This window comes from Taeniopygia guttata, chromosome 6 (assembly GCF_048771995.1).
Source record: "Taeniopygia guttata chromosome 6, bTaeGut7.mat, whole genome shotgun sequence".
Lineage (NCBI taxonomy): Eukaryota > Metazoa > Chordata > Aves > Passeriformes > Estrildidae > Taeniopygia > Taeniopygia guttata.
Genome location: NC_133031.1, coordinates 30,583,533 through 30,597,624, shown reverse-complemented (window position 1 = coordinate 30,597,624; position 14,092 = coordinate 30,583,533). Strand labels below are relative to the sequence as shown.

At 40.5% G+C, this 14,092-nt stretch overlaps 1 long non-coding RNA gene across 1 annotated transcript in view; it reads left to right on the top strand.

Annotated features, from left to right (window-relative positions):
- Positions 1-4,093, top strand: part of LOC121470160 (uncharacterized) — a 63,505-nt gene extending 59,412 nt beyond the window's left edge. Inside the window, exon 3 of the long non-coding RNA XR_012056772.1 lies at positions 3,524-4,093. This is a non-coding gene — a long non-coding RNA (uncharacterized lncRNA). The remainder of the gene's footprint in view (positions 1-3,523) is intronic.
- The last annotated feature ends 9,999 nt before the right edge of the window (positions 4,094-14,092 follow it).

Sequence of the window (14,092 nt, the reverse complement as noted above, 5' to 3'; positions counted from 1 at the left end):
ACCAGAAGAAGTTGTCTGGCAATGCAAGGAAACAGTCTGTGCCTGTGCTCCTTCACATTTAGAGACAAGGAAACAGGCATGCTATGCTGACTTAGGAAAATGGTCTGTCAAGTCCTTATAAACAATAATAAGAAGTAAAATAATGTTTCATTTTCTCCAAATTAGGAGGGTATTTTTTTTGCACGCATAAGGAAAAAAAAATAAAAAAATCTGCTGGTCCTCTGAAATGAATCAGTAGTGACATCCAGTGGCCAGAAACTAAGACAGCCACAGTAATTTTGGGATATAACAGTTTGGGCTGGATTAACCACTAATTATATGTCTCCTAAAAGTGTTGTGTATCCATTAAAAAAAAAAAAAAGTTTGTAGATTTTATAAGTTCCATCATCCAGGGAATGAGGAATATATATATATATATATATATATATATATATATATATATATATATACACTACACACACACACACAGACACACAGACACACACAAACACACACATACACATCCACCCAGATCTTTTACTAGGAGCCACTTTTCTACTCTGACCCACACAACATTCCCAAATATCCATAGATATTTGCCTTCAGAATAAGCTTAATTCACTCAATAAGGTATTTTGGAGTTGAAGGTAAAGTATGGATGAACTTGGGGTATCTATGTAGGTTGTCAGCTTGTTTAATCATTTTTTTTCCAAGGGCTTGTTGGCTCTCAGATGGTTTCTATCCATCTCCTTGGTTTCTTAGGCATTTTCTGGCTGATGTTGTCTAAACAAAGGGGCTTTCTGCACTTGGGGGAGTCATACAGACGTCTTGGTTTTGGTATGATGAGTGAAGGATCTGCTGTCAATGCTTTTTTAAAAGAAAATGTGTATGAAATACAGTGCAGACCCCTATTAAAACATTCACAGGCCTATTTCCCAAGATTTAGATGGCCACTAGATCCAGGTAGTCCAAGTCCAACTAGGCAATCCTGCATCGTGAGTGATTTGTTTCTACATCATGATTGCTTTTTTTTTCTTATCATGTTATCATGTTCCAACCCACAATGAGTTAAATACAGCACAGGAAATACTTCAAGCATCCAAATGGCTCCCTGGCCTTGAACAAGCAGACACAGGGACTGTCTAGGATTGCAGCCACTCTGCTTCACTTCTCGCTGAGCCAGGGCTGCAGAGTCACTCCTCATGGGGGACATCAGCCAGGCCACCAAGGAGTGTATCAGCTGTTTTGGATGAGTTGAGGAACTTGAGAACACCTTGATTCTCTTTCTTGGTGTGTTAGAAAAATACTGCCCAGCCCAGTGTGAGCCAGACACAGACTATTTTTTAACAACTGTGCACTAGGAAATGCTCAGCTCTCCCTCAGAGACAATAGGCTTTTCTTTAGTGAAGTGCTGGTGCTGTGACTCCATAAAGGAAATCCTCAGTAAAACACTGTTCCTTACTTGACCAGACTTGCAATTTAAGACATTGAATTTACACCTTCTCTGGCAGCCCTGTGCCTCTTGCCCAGTTTTAATCTGAAGCCACTGCTGTGGTTCAGTTCAGGGTTGAGGGAGGTAATCAAGTTACTGTTGCCTGGAGAGTTTCTGTGTGTTCCTCGAGGCTGGGGGTTCCACCACAAGCATTCTTCTAGACTCTCACAAACACTCAGCAAAAATGTATTATCTTAAATCTTCTTCTGCTGACATTTAAATGAACACATTTTTCCTCAAATATGAGACAGGCCATGAACATCTGGCTCTGCTGATGCTCAGTAAGTAACTCATTACACTGCAAGAGCTCACTCATTTCTGAGCCCTGGGCTTTGGTAATGCTCTTGCCTGGTTTATGGCTCTGGTGTACTTGATTTGTGCTTGAGCCAGGGTTTTATATTTAGGTACTTGAGCAACAAGTTTTGCACAGAGATCCAAACCTTTAATTCACAGTTGTGGAAAGGGCTGCAGTAAAACCCTGCTCACTATTCATTGCTTACTTTTAGAATATGGATGCTTCAAGGAATGACAGCTGAGTCTAAAAACACATGTACTGAAACTAAAAAGCAGAGGGGCATAAGCCAGCTTTTCAGATCCTGCTGATGCCTTATCTTAGATAGCAGCCTGATAAAACATCCTGCTTGTCTGTTCAGGGTGGGTTTTTAAGGACATCACGATGATGACTGACATTTCTTATGTCACTTTTTGTTTCATTCTTGTTTTGCTCGTCTTATTTCTGTCCGGCTTCCATTTCTTGTAATGTTTGTTTACCAATGCTTAAAAGATCCTAAGGCTCCTAATGCTGCCCAGATGGCAGCAAGCTCCTATTATTCACAAACAACTCTTTATATTCATCTTGTACTTACAGTCATTTGTAGTAACTCCAAATTCTGATCTTTCAAGAAAATTTTGGGATGACTTTCCAAACCAAATCCAAGGAACTTACTAATACTTCAGCAGTGTATTTAGCACCTCTGCTTAACCTTCTGAACAGAACAAGTCCATCATTATTGAGGTTTGATTCCTGCTAAGGAAACAGAAGGGGGAAGTAAGCAGTGCCTGAATTGATAAGAAATCTGAGCTACTCTCTGAGTAACTCCCTGTCATGGGATGTGAAAGATCCTCTAAACTGGGAGAGAGTGAATAGATTACCAGATATCAGAATCCCATCCAAGATAAATATCAGGCTGCAAGGCAGGGGTTAAAATGGAAAGCTTTATGTCATTGGTGCCAGGTGGGTGACAGAGCAGAGTGGTTGTAAAAAGGGAAGAAGTGAGTAAGTGACAGTATTGGTCTCCAGCAGAGTCTTTATGAGGCAGTGTAAGTCTAGCAGGAGTTAACAGGGTGTAATAGGATCAAACTTGGCTGAATTCAGAGCAAATAGTAAGATTTGCTTTCTCAGAAGTTTGAGATTTGGCGGTTTGGCACTTCAGTAAGAAATAAAACCTTAAAAGGGGTAGTTGGCATATATTTTGTCACTATAATTATTATTAATATTTCCAAAAATCCCTGGCAGGCATAAGGTTGTTAGGTGACCCACGTGCAGAAGAGGGAATATGTACAGAGGGTGGCTGAAAGGAAAACCAGCTGTGCACTGGTCATGTAGTGCTGCCCTGTCTTGGAGCATGGTGTGGGTCTGCTGGGGTGCCCTGGTCTCTCTCCAAGACTTGAGACCACCAGCATAACCACAGTGAGGGGTTCATGACAGCTACCTGCTGCTGGAGATAGTGAGCATAAGGGTTTGATCCTTACTATGTGTGGAAGAGGAAGCAGATCCATTTGCACAGACAGCAACTGCTGGTTGTGCTGTGTCTCTCTTTTTTTTTTTTTTTTTTTTTTTTTTTTAACTCCTGTAGCAAGAAATAAAGGTGGAATTCCTTGAGCTTCCTGGAAAGTATGTTTGTTTTGTTGGAAGAAAACTGAGTTTTATTTCTTTCCTAACTACCTCTCTCATCCCATCCCACTCCCTCTCCTGCCTCCTCAAAATGAAGAATGTTATGGCATTGTCCAAATGAGCAAGACCTGTTCTGCTTTTTTTTTTTCCCCCTACAGTATTTCATCATCCCTGAGCTGGAATGGTCTCACTTTACACTATGGAAGTGCAAACAATATTTGAGGGGCAGATACCTTGTGGAGCAGATACTGCACTGACCCTTAGGTTGTCCTGCATCCCATGGAAAGGGACCAGTGAAGACATAAGAGAAATACAGAGAAAGATACCAAGATTTTATTAAATTATGCTCAAAAATATTGTGCATCTGTCCAGAGAAATCTCAGTATTGAGACAGCCAGGAAGTCAATTACTTCTGTGGTGGTGGTAGCACCACAAAAAAGTGGATTCCCCAAGGGGAGTGGACTCAGTGACTGGATTCAAGGCTGGATTTAAGTGGATCTCCCTCAGGATCTGGATGCACATGATTGTGATGTTTGCTGGCTGTCTTTTTTTTTTTTTCTCTCAGCTGTTTTCTTTGGACCTCTGTACTAGATTGTGGATTATCTATAGGTGAGGTACCACAACTGCACGGTGAGAAATGTACTCATGGTCTTCAAAATTTGTTAAGAAATGAGGGTTCTGCTCCCTGATGAAGATAGAAGTTTTATCATTAGTCAGAGACAAAAAAAAAAAAAAAAAACAAACCAAAACCAAAAAAAACCCAAAAAACCACCAAAACAAACAACAAAAAAACCACATCAATGCTGCATATTTTTATGTGTGAGTTCAGATCTCTTTGTGCTGATTCTGCCTCAACGAGGGCTCAGTCTGGGGGCAAACGAGGGAAGAAACTGAAAATCTTCTTCATTGTAATGATTGCTTGAGTATGTCTACATAACTGCAAAGCCCTTCTCATAACATCAATAAGTAGGACTGACCAGATATAAAGGCATATTATTGCCTGCAAAGGAAGGCTCTGCACTTAGGTATTCCAGTATTCCTCTGCTGCTGGATTTGGTATCACATTACAGGAAGCCTGACTAGACAAACCTTGGTGAGATCTCATGGCCTCATACTCTTTGCTGTTGTTTTACACACTGATCTGCAGATGCTGATCTGTTTTGCGGAAAGCATAGGCTGGCTCTGCATCTTTTGCTATTCAAAAAGAACAAAGTTTCAGAGTCCTATTTCCCAGAAGACCTATGAGGATGAAGTTTTGGACCATATTTTTTCTCTTCAAGCCAAGAGTATCTTCAGGAGGAAGTGCTCAAAGGATAATATATTTTTATTGTGCTGGTCAGGCTTTTAATTCCACAGGAAATTTGAGGGATGCAGCTATGAGTCTCTGTGTGGTTAACTCCTGAGACATTTAATTAATTGAAATATTATATTTCACACTTAGCGGAAAAAACCAAAACAACCAAATTAACAAAAAACCCAAAAAATTTTAAAAAGAAAATCACAAACCTCTAGTACCTGCAATATAATAAAGAGGATCCTCTCCTTTCTTTCCTACATGAACATCTACTTCATTTTATTATGACCATTCCCTATTTGCTTTTCCTTTCTCTATTTACTTTTTCCTAACACAGCTTTGTTAGTCTACAGCACCTATTTAGCAATAGCCTGTTTGGGTCTATATGTTCAGCAAAATCTTGCAAGTTACTCCTTGGCATCTTAATTGCATTTCCAAACAACTTGTTTTTGAAGTTCTCCACCTGCTACCTCATCACAGCACACAGGAACATACACACTGCTTTCCAGACCCATGCAGGACCTGGAAACAAGTGCAGCTAAAGCAGAATGAACCAAGGCAAACTCAGAAAAGGCACTGGAAGCTTTTTTCACAGATGAAAATAAGGAAAAAGAAATACATGTGATTTACTGAGCATGAAATCTTCAGATGAAGAGGATCAGACATTGCAAATTGTCATCATCCATCATAAATTCTGGGCTACAGAAGCACTGAGTACATCAGGGGTACCATGAGCAGCTGGCTCTTTTGTAAAAGAGCTTGTGTTTGGATCCAGACAAGCCCACTCAGAAAAGCTGTGAACCAGAACTCTTCACAGCTACCAACAATCATTCTTATACTGTTTACCCAAGCCCAGTTCTCCTAAAAGCTTCTGTGTTAGAAAAGGACACTTCGTATTGTTGGTAAATGGCCAAATGAGGAAGTGTGAAACATGAGTCACCAAACCACAGAGAGAAAATGTAATGAGAGCAACCATAGCACCCTCACTGCCCCTTGTTCCTTCCATGGCACCTAAAGCAGTTTCCTGCAGCCCTGGCCTCCAGCAAGAGCTAAATTAGCTCACTAGTGTGGATAATGGGAAGGGATATTTATTCCAGCTGCCCCAGATGTGTGTCTACATGTCCAACTTATCTAACCAGCCTGTAATTTTAGTAAGCACATTTATCCTGATATCACACATGTGACTTCAGGGCTTGCAGACCTAAGCTTCATCTCAAAGGATTCAGGTGACCAAATACCTTCTGAAGACAATGAAGCAACGTGGCTGATGTCTGTGGTGAGAATTCAGGCAGGAATCCTGGCATTGCTGTCTCACAGGACTGTTCTCTCCAGGTCTGGTGCCCAAAGCATTAAAATACCTTCCTTAAATGTTAAGATGGGTCAGAATCAAAGGAAAATCACCCTGACAGCTGGGCATATTGAGCCCAGGCAGAGAATAATATAGAAACAAAATATTGAGCCAGAATTGTGAGCAAGGAGGGAAGAAAGGACTGTGCAGATGAATTGTAACTAAAACCTATTTATGAATTGTAACTAAAACCTATTTGTACGTAACATTTGTGTCAAAAAAAAAAAGAAAAAAAAGAAAAAAAAACCAAACCAAAACAAACTCCAAACAGCAATGAAATTAAATACAAAATGCAAAACAACTACAGATTGTTACTGCTAACTCTACTAAATGTAAAAAGTGTGGTAAGCAGAAGGGGAAGGAAATCAATGGTGTGAGAAGGACAGCAATAACTTGCTATTAAATCTTCATTGCATCTGTGTAACCTCCTCTTCACCTAAATTTGAACCTGTGCTTGCTCTTAATGGCACCTATCTTGTGTCAAGTGAAAATTTCCCCCAGTAAATGCACATGAAGAGAAGACATGAAAAGAAAGTTATTGTGGGAGAGTCGTGCTGATGAGGAATCAAATGAGAACTTGGCCTTGTGGAAAAGCAATATTTTCAATGTTCTGAGTGGTTTTCACAAATAACTTGGCATACACTTTGAAAATGTCCTTGATGGTGCCCTTCTGACAAGAAGAGAGCCAGTGAGCTCAGGTTACAGCATCAGATATGCCGAGCAGCTGGTGTGGAGGAAGTATTGATGCCCACAAATCTCCTGTGTAAAATCAAACACAGACAATTACCTCGGTTATGAACCATGGTGGTGTAACAGGCTTCAGCCAGCAGCCTGTCCAGCTGCTCCTTGGCACAGATCCTCAACAGACCTTGCAGTCGGTCCTAAATCTTCATCTACTTCCCAGCCAGGAGCTGTACTGACTGCATGAAGCACTCACAGAGCTGCTGATGGCTGCCCTTTTCCTAGAGATATGGGCAGCTCAGCCAAATTGCCTTTAATAGGCTCTTTCCCAGGCTTTCCCAGCAAAACAGCATGAGTGGAGGGGGAATATAGTCCTGAAGAAGAACTTCCCAGACAATTGCCATTAGGAACGGAGCTGAATTAGCTGAAGAAATCTGTGCTCCCATCCTAATAGAAGAGAGAGGAACACTTAAATAAACCAGCTCTGCCCAGCCCAGGTAACTCTATTGCACAAATGCCTATCAGTGAGTCCCTGTTAAAGACCTCTGGTGTCCCTTGAAGAGGTTTAGAATGGGACAGAATTCAATCCTTTTACCTACCCTTCTGCACACTTTGTTCTTGACAAGGCCTGCTGTTAAACATCCTCATTTTTCTTCCTGCCATCCTTCTCAACATGTAATTTTTACATGTTTACCTGTGATTCCCTTCCCCTGCCTTTGACATCCTTTCTGCCCAAGCTGCTCCAGAGATGGACCAGAACTCTGTGTACATAACAGAGTGGATAATGGATGAGTACACTCTCATGCTCCCAGGTTTGTGCTCCCTCCAAAGCAGATCAATTCTGCGTGGTACAAACAGTATTTCCAGACTATGTTTTAAGCATTTAAGCTGATGAAGCAAAGATTAGCATCTCAGAAGTCTATTACCAAACTTAGGAGGGTTGTTTTTTACCCAGTATGCGTATTTATATATAATTAATGAAGCCTAAGGCTTGTAGTACATGCCTCTATCATTCCTGTATAACTCCTGAGTACAGCAGTTATAAATTATTGCTATTATTGGTCCTTTCTAGCTCTCTCATAAGAAGCTAATAGTAGAAAGGAAGATCATTCTGTTTTTTTCAGAAATGAAGTCCCAGTATCACTCAGCACAGGGCTGAGCTCAGCCTTTTTCTACCTGTTTTACCTGCCTGAAATCTACATTCCCCTCTCAAACTGTAGGGTTGAGCAATCAGGGGAAAACAGTCGGATTACTCTGAGACAAAAAGAAAAATGCTGGGTACAAGGAGGTCAGGAAATCCATGCTTGTCTTAAGTCAGTCTTTATGCTGGAATCAGTAGGGGCTGAAGCTCTGGGGACACTGGTCCAAAGGAGCAAGAAAATCTCACACGCTGCTTCATTTCTCAGAAAAATATTAGCATTCTTCCTGCTCCTCCTCCAGAAGGAACCATTTGGGATCCCTGAGATAAACCCAACTGTTCTCTGGTGTTCCTCCTCTCTTAATAAAGCTCAGCTCCCACAGCAGCTCCCCCGCTGCAGCATCTGACACAGCTCACAGGGCTTTGAGGAGCTTTCCAGCTTCCTCCTCCTCCTCCTCACCACCCTACCTTTTAACTCTGCTTCCTTCAGCCCCACTCCCAGGCATGATGAACCTCCCCAGACTCTTGTTTTCTAGCATTTTGGTGGACTGCCTGCCATAACCTGTTCAAATCCTCCTTTTTACATTCTTTCTATTCCCACAGCTCTTCTGACTCCTCTCAGAGGAGAGGAAACTCTGACAGGTTGATTTTTTTTCAGACCAGCTGCCTGTTGATAAATAATGATGCAACATTTAGTGGAAATTAACTGATTGCAAGGGAAAGCAAGCCTGTAGTGATCTGCAGAAAAACAAGGCAGGGATCATCCTTTCAAGCCTGAGCAAAGGAGTTTTGCTGGATTATTAGCTCACAGCAACATCTGCAGTGGAAGCAGTTAATAGCTGTATTTAAAAAAAGAATGAACATAAGACTAGAAGCACTTTAAAATATCTGTTCTTAAGGTTGCTACGGAGACCTTTATTGTAGCCACTGTATGTGATGTGCATTAGTTGTGTTCCTCACAGGTAACAATCCTCTCTCAGACTATTAGAAAATGACAATACTCCCACTTGTACGAGGTGGTGGGAGTACACAGGCTGTGGAACTAAACAGCACTTGAGAGGAGCTTTACTCAGTTTTCCAACCCTTAAAAATTTGTAGATGTACAGTTTCAGCACTCCATTAAGAGTTTCTTGCCTTTGCAGCTATTCCTTGTTTAATACATTTTGCCTTTTTTAAAGCAGAAGGGCTTAGGATCAGTGCTTAGGATCATTGTAATTGGGGTGATAAATGCAGCAATCCTATTATAAAAATAAAGGTTATCATTCACTTGGCTTGCAGTGCATGCATTTGGAGCTCCCTCAGTAAAATCTGAGTTGTTTCAACACATGGCATTCAAATAAAAACTGCATCAACTGCATTAAAGATTTTATTTGTCTTTAAGCTGAGCTGATAGGGTCACAGTACCAATGGCAGAAAATGTATTGCTGGTACTCATGTAGTTACATGGACTGCTCTTTTCCAAAGACTTGAGAAAATGTTGCTGATCAAAAGCAGTTAAGTCAAAATCTTGGAAAAAAAACCTCCAAGTTTTTATTACCATATTCTAAGCTTTACCCATTCCAATAAAAATAACATTATTTGGAAATGCAGCCTTCACAGAACTTCAGTTTCATTTTGTAGATGACAGTTTTCATCTTCCTGGCTTTTTTTTTTTTTTTTCCTAAATTTTAATGTTGATTTGGATTAAATAAACTTGCACGGATGACAAATTTTAGCAGAAATTATTCAGGAACCCAAGCTTCTTTAAGGCTTATTTCAGAGAAGTTTTAAATTTCATAGTGAAAATATTTGCTTCAGTTTTTCCATTTGTTAGATGTAGAGCTAAGTAAGTAAATTCAAATAGAAGTGTATAGGCTGCATTTCAGGCAGCTGTGGGTTTAGAGACATGCTTCTTAAATTAGTGAAATAACAGAAAAGTTGTAGGCTGGTAGTGGGAGGAAATGCCAATCTGCTGTGATGCTGAGAACAACAAACAGGTTCCTCACTTGTTTTAGCCTGCAGACTGGAATTTCACCTTCTCACTCAGTTCAGCATCCTCAGCACCACTGAGTGCTTAGAAAAGGAGTGGAAATCAAACAGATCCAAAACTGTACAAACTTTCATGAGCTTTTCCTTCTGGCCTAACGACACTACAGGAATACAGTTTGTCCAGAAAAGGGGAAATTGTTCTTCAGTTAAGAGGCATTTGGAATTTTTGCCTTGTCAGATGTTTCGAAGTGAACATGAAGATCCTTGTTTTAAATTGCCTTTCTGTCAGAGATTTCCAAATTTTATTACAACCCCCCAATCTGCTGATTTTCCTTACTATTTTTGTTACTTATTGTTGTCACTTCCTTTGTGTAGGCGGTTCACTTAGCCCATTCCCCTGTTATGTCTTATGCACAAATAAAAAAGTGTTAAAGGAAGTGTTAAAAATGTGTGGCCTAGACTCTGTGTCAAAGGATAAGGCCAGAGCTCACTGCTACTACAGAGATAATACAGTTTGCCAACCTGCAAAATATTTGTGACATTGCAAATTGCTTCTGTCCTCTCAAATGTATCACTTGAGTGTGGAACGTGAGGTTGTGTTTCTGGCTGAATTTAAATTTGGCTTGCTCTGAACAGCAGCAGCACAGACAGAGTAGTATGAAACCAGACTATTAAATAAAGTCTAAAGGGAGAATAACAGGAATTGTAATGTTATGCTTTCTCAGCTGAAATGTCTTCCTAATGCCATTTACAGAGATTTCAATAATATAGCTATTTGTCTTACATAGTTAAACAAACTAACTCATGCTATTACAAATATGTAGCCCAAATTCATATGTATATGTATTAAAATACAAACATATGTACATATATTAGAATTATACTTCAGATATAGTTGCAATGATCATAATTTGTCATTAAACGTGGCCTTTGGGACATCTTCTGAGAAAATCTACTCAAGTTTGTGCAGAAATATGCTGTGAAGGGAACAAAACTATGTGTGTATAGATTAGCCTTGGGAGCCCACATGCATATTTTCATTCTCTGAATACAAAAGCATCAATACGGGCAGGAGAAGACTGTTGTGAAAACCTAGTTAGTAGGACAAAACAGAAATAAGAGTATGTAAATAAATATTTCCATTTACCTTTCCTGAGCTTCTTGCCAGTACAAAAGGTATTTTTTTTCTCCCAGATTTATTTACATCAAGATGCCTGGTCTGCTTTTGAGTGCTTGGAACAAGTTATATTCATTTTAGTCTAAACTGCTGGGTTGAGGGGAGGAAGGGCTGACCAAACAGGAGGGGAGATGAAAGGATCTCTTCAGGCATTAGTGACTGGTTCAGCTCCACAAACACATTTACAGATGCTGAGATGGACAGCTTTATGTCCAGCCCTGTGAAGGTGCCTCAGAAGTCCCAGGAATGCCAGGGGGACAGGATACAGTCATGCCTGCCTACTGCACTTACACCAAACACACCTTCCCCATAAAGTGCATGAGCTGAACAGTAATTTCTTTTTTTTTTTTTTTAATGGCTCAAAACCTTGTATGAAACTTAGCAGCAATCAGAGACACTAAGGTGATTAATGGGGAAATCTCAGAATATTCCTTTTCTGAGAAAACTTCAATATGAGCTAAAATTTCTGAGATACTCCCTCCAGCTTGAAGAGCTGGAGCAGGTTCCCTCACATCTCCTGCTCCTCTACTTCTTTCCTCTTTCCAGCTGATCAGGATCCACAGGGGGTGTGAGCAGCTACAGGAATCCAGGACCTGCCACAGCATGTCACCCATCCCAGGGCTGGAGCTGCTGGAATTGGATTAACGAGTCTTTGCACAAGTAATCCCTCTCCCCAGACCAGGACATGAACTCGGGCTGGGATTGTGGCAGTGCCAGGTGGCTCTTTCCCACTGCCCCCAGTGCAGCCCTTTGCCCTCCCTGCTGCAGGACACAGAGGCTGATAAAGGGTCAGATACAGAGGCTGATAAAGGGATAAAGGGTCAGATATAGACGCTGATAAAGGGTTGGACAATAGAAGGTGATAAGGGGATAAAGGTTAGATACAGAGGCTGATAAAGGGTCAGATATAGAGGCTGATAAAGGGATAAAGGGTCAGATATAGAGAATGATAAAGGGTCAGACATAGAAGCTGATAAAGGGATAAAGGGTCAGATATAGAGAATGATAAAGGGTCGTACACAGAGGCTGATGAAGAGATGGACATAGAGTCTGATAAAGGGTCAGACATAGAGGTTGATGAAGATATGGATATAGAGGCTGATAAAGGGATAAAGGGTCAGATATAGAGAATGATAAAGGGTCGGACACAGAGGCTGATAAAGGGTTAGATACAGAGGCTGATGAAGGGTCAGACATGCAGGAGGTTCTGCAGATGAAGGTTCTCTCTCTGTGCTGCAGCACCTGCAGCCTGGCCACGTGTGCAGCTCTGACCTTTCTGCAGGGGTGATCAGCTCCAGCAGCAGGGAGGGAAGGAGGGAGGGAAGAAGAGGGAAGAAGCTTCTCACCGTGGCCTCATTTGGCTGAGCTTATCTGGAGGCTAACACGACACAGCAGATGCTCCACAACGGGCTGCCAGACACAACCAACTACCTGTGGACTGATGCAGGGAATTACACTTTCAATGAAGGGCAAGTGAGGCACAAAGGCTCACAGGGACCCTCATCTCAAACCCCACATTCATCCCTGAAGTGTGCATTAACCCTTTAGCCAGTGAATCCCTGTGCAAACCAAAATTGCTTTTTAATGCAGTTTCCTGAAGCCTCTCCATCAGCCAGAGGCTGCTTTGGACTAATCCAGGAAATGAGCAGAGCATTAAAAAAAAATAATGTGAGGTTATGGAACATCAAATACATATTGACCACAGTGTAATTATACTAGAAATGGATTAGAGGAAGTAGCTAAAACAATCTCCACTCTGAACATGATAATTTGGGAGCTTGCAAGAGGGCCTTGGGGAGGGTGCCTGCAATTCTGAATAGGGATGTGAATGTGCTTCAGAGCATGCAAGGAAAAGGTACTGGAGTGAGCATTAAATGACAAATGTGATAAGCACTGTCCCAAACATATCACTTTCTAAAGCTTAAGCAATCTGGCATTTACATGAATACCACAAGTCAGCAAAATAAATGCAGGAAAAAGTGAAATATGTGTGACAAGTCTCACCCGCATCTGCGAATTAAGTAACAGTTTCTGGACTTAAGATGTAACAGCAGACAGGGAATAAAGGAAATCTTCAGTTTGCCTTGCATACTGGTAATATCATAAACCTGAATTTGTTATATTTACAATTAAAATAGCAGTTTTAAAATTTTTTTAATCTTGGAAAAGTTATCTGAGAGCTACAGTTCCTAAGAGGAGTATCTTCCTTCACAATATAATAAAAACCAGAGTCTGTGTAAGATATTAAAAGAATCCCTAATTAAAAACCACTATACTTTAAGCTTGAGTATGATGAACCTCTTTAAGTAAGTATCCAAAGCATCTTTACATCCAAAATGTTAAGCTCTTGATTAAACAAGCAGAACATACTTTAAAAGATAATTAAAGATGAGCTTCAGTGAAAATACTGGGTTTGTATTTGGGTCAAACTAAATCTTGGATGCAAACCCTCACTCCCTTTTTTTCTCTTTTGTTTTAACATGTTCTGATCCAAAGTGGTCGGGCTCTAAGCCACTGTTACCAAACAACTCAAGTGTTGTACTTGTTGCGGGTAAGATTAATAAATGACAGTATCCCTGTTGTGAGACAGATTATACCAGATGAATATTTAGTGAGATGAGTTTTGACAAAGAGCTAAAACCCTCTTCTTTTTCAGAAGTGTCAGTTTGGGGCATCCTCATTTTTACTCAGACAATGGAGTTCTTTTGGTTTTTTCCTCCTGCTGCATGCAATATTCACAGTTCCAAAGTAAATTCTGTAGTTTCTTGTTATCTCTGAAAACTGAGGGTAGGGTATCTCAGGTAGGATCCGCCAAAAAGCAATATCTAATATGCACTCTCATCTTGAAAAAAAATAAGTCTTCCAGTGAGACATTTCTAGGATAGGAATAAAACCTTCCAAATTTCTCAGCTTCCATCCTTAAAAATAACTCTAAGTTGGGGGATGCATGTGTCATATTTTTTAGTAGGATAAATGGATGCATTAATGCAATAAAGCCAATTATTTTTTTTCCTGGCTGACGAAATGCTGGTGGTTCTCTGCAGCAGTAAAACAGCCTAAATATGATTGAGTCACCCAAACTGTTATTTTCTTTTTTTTCCCATAAAATTATGAGGGGAGG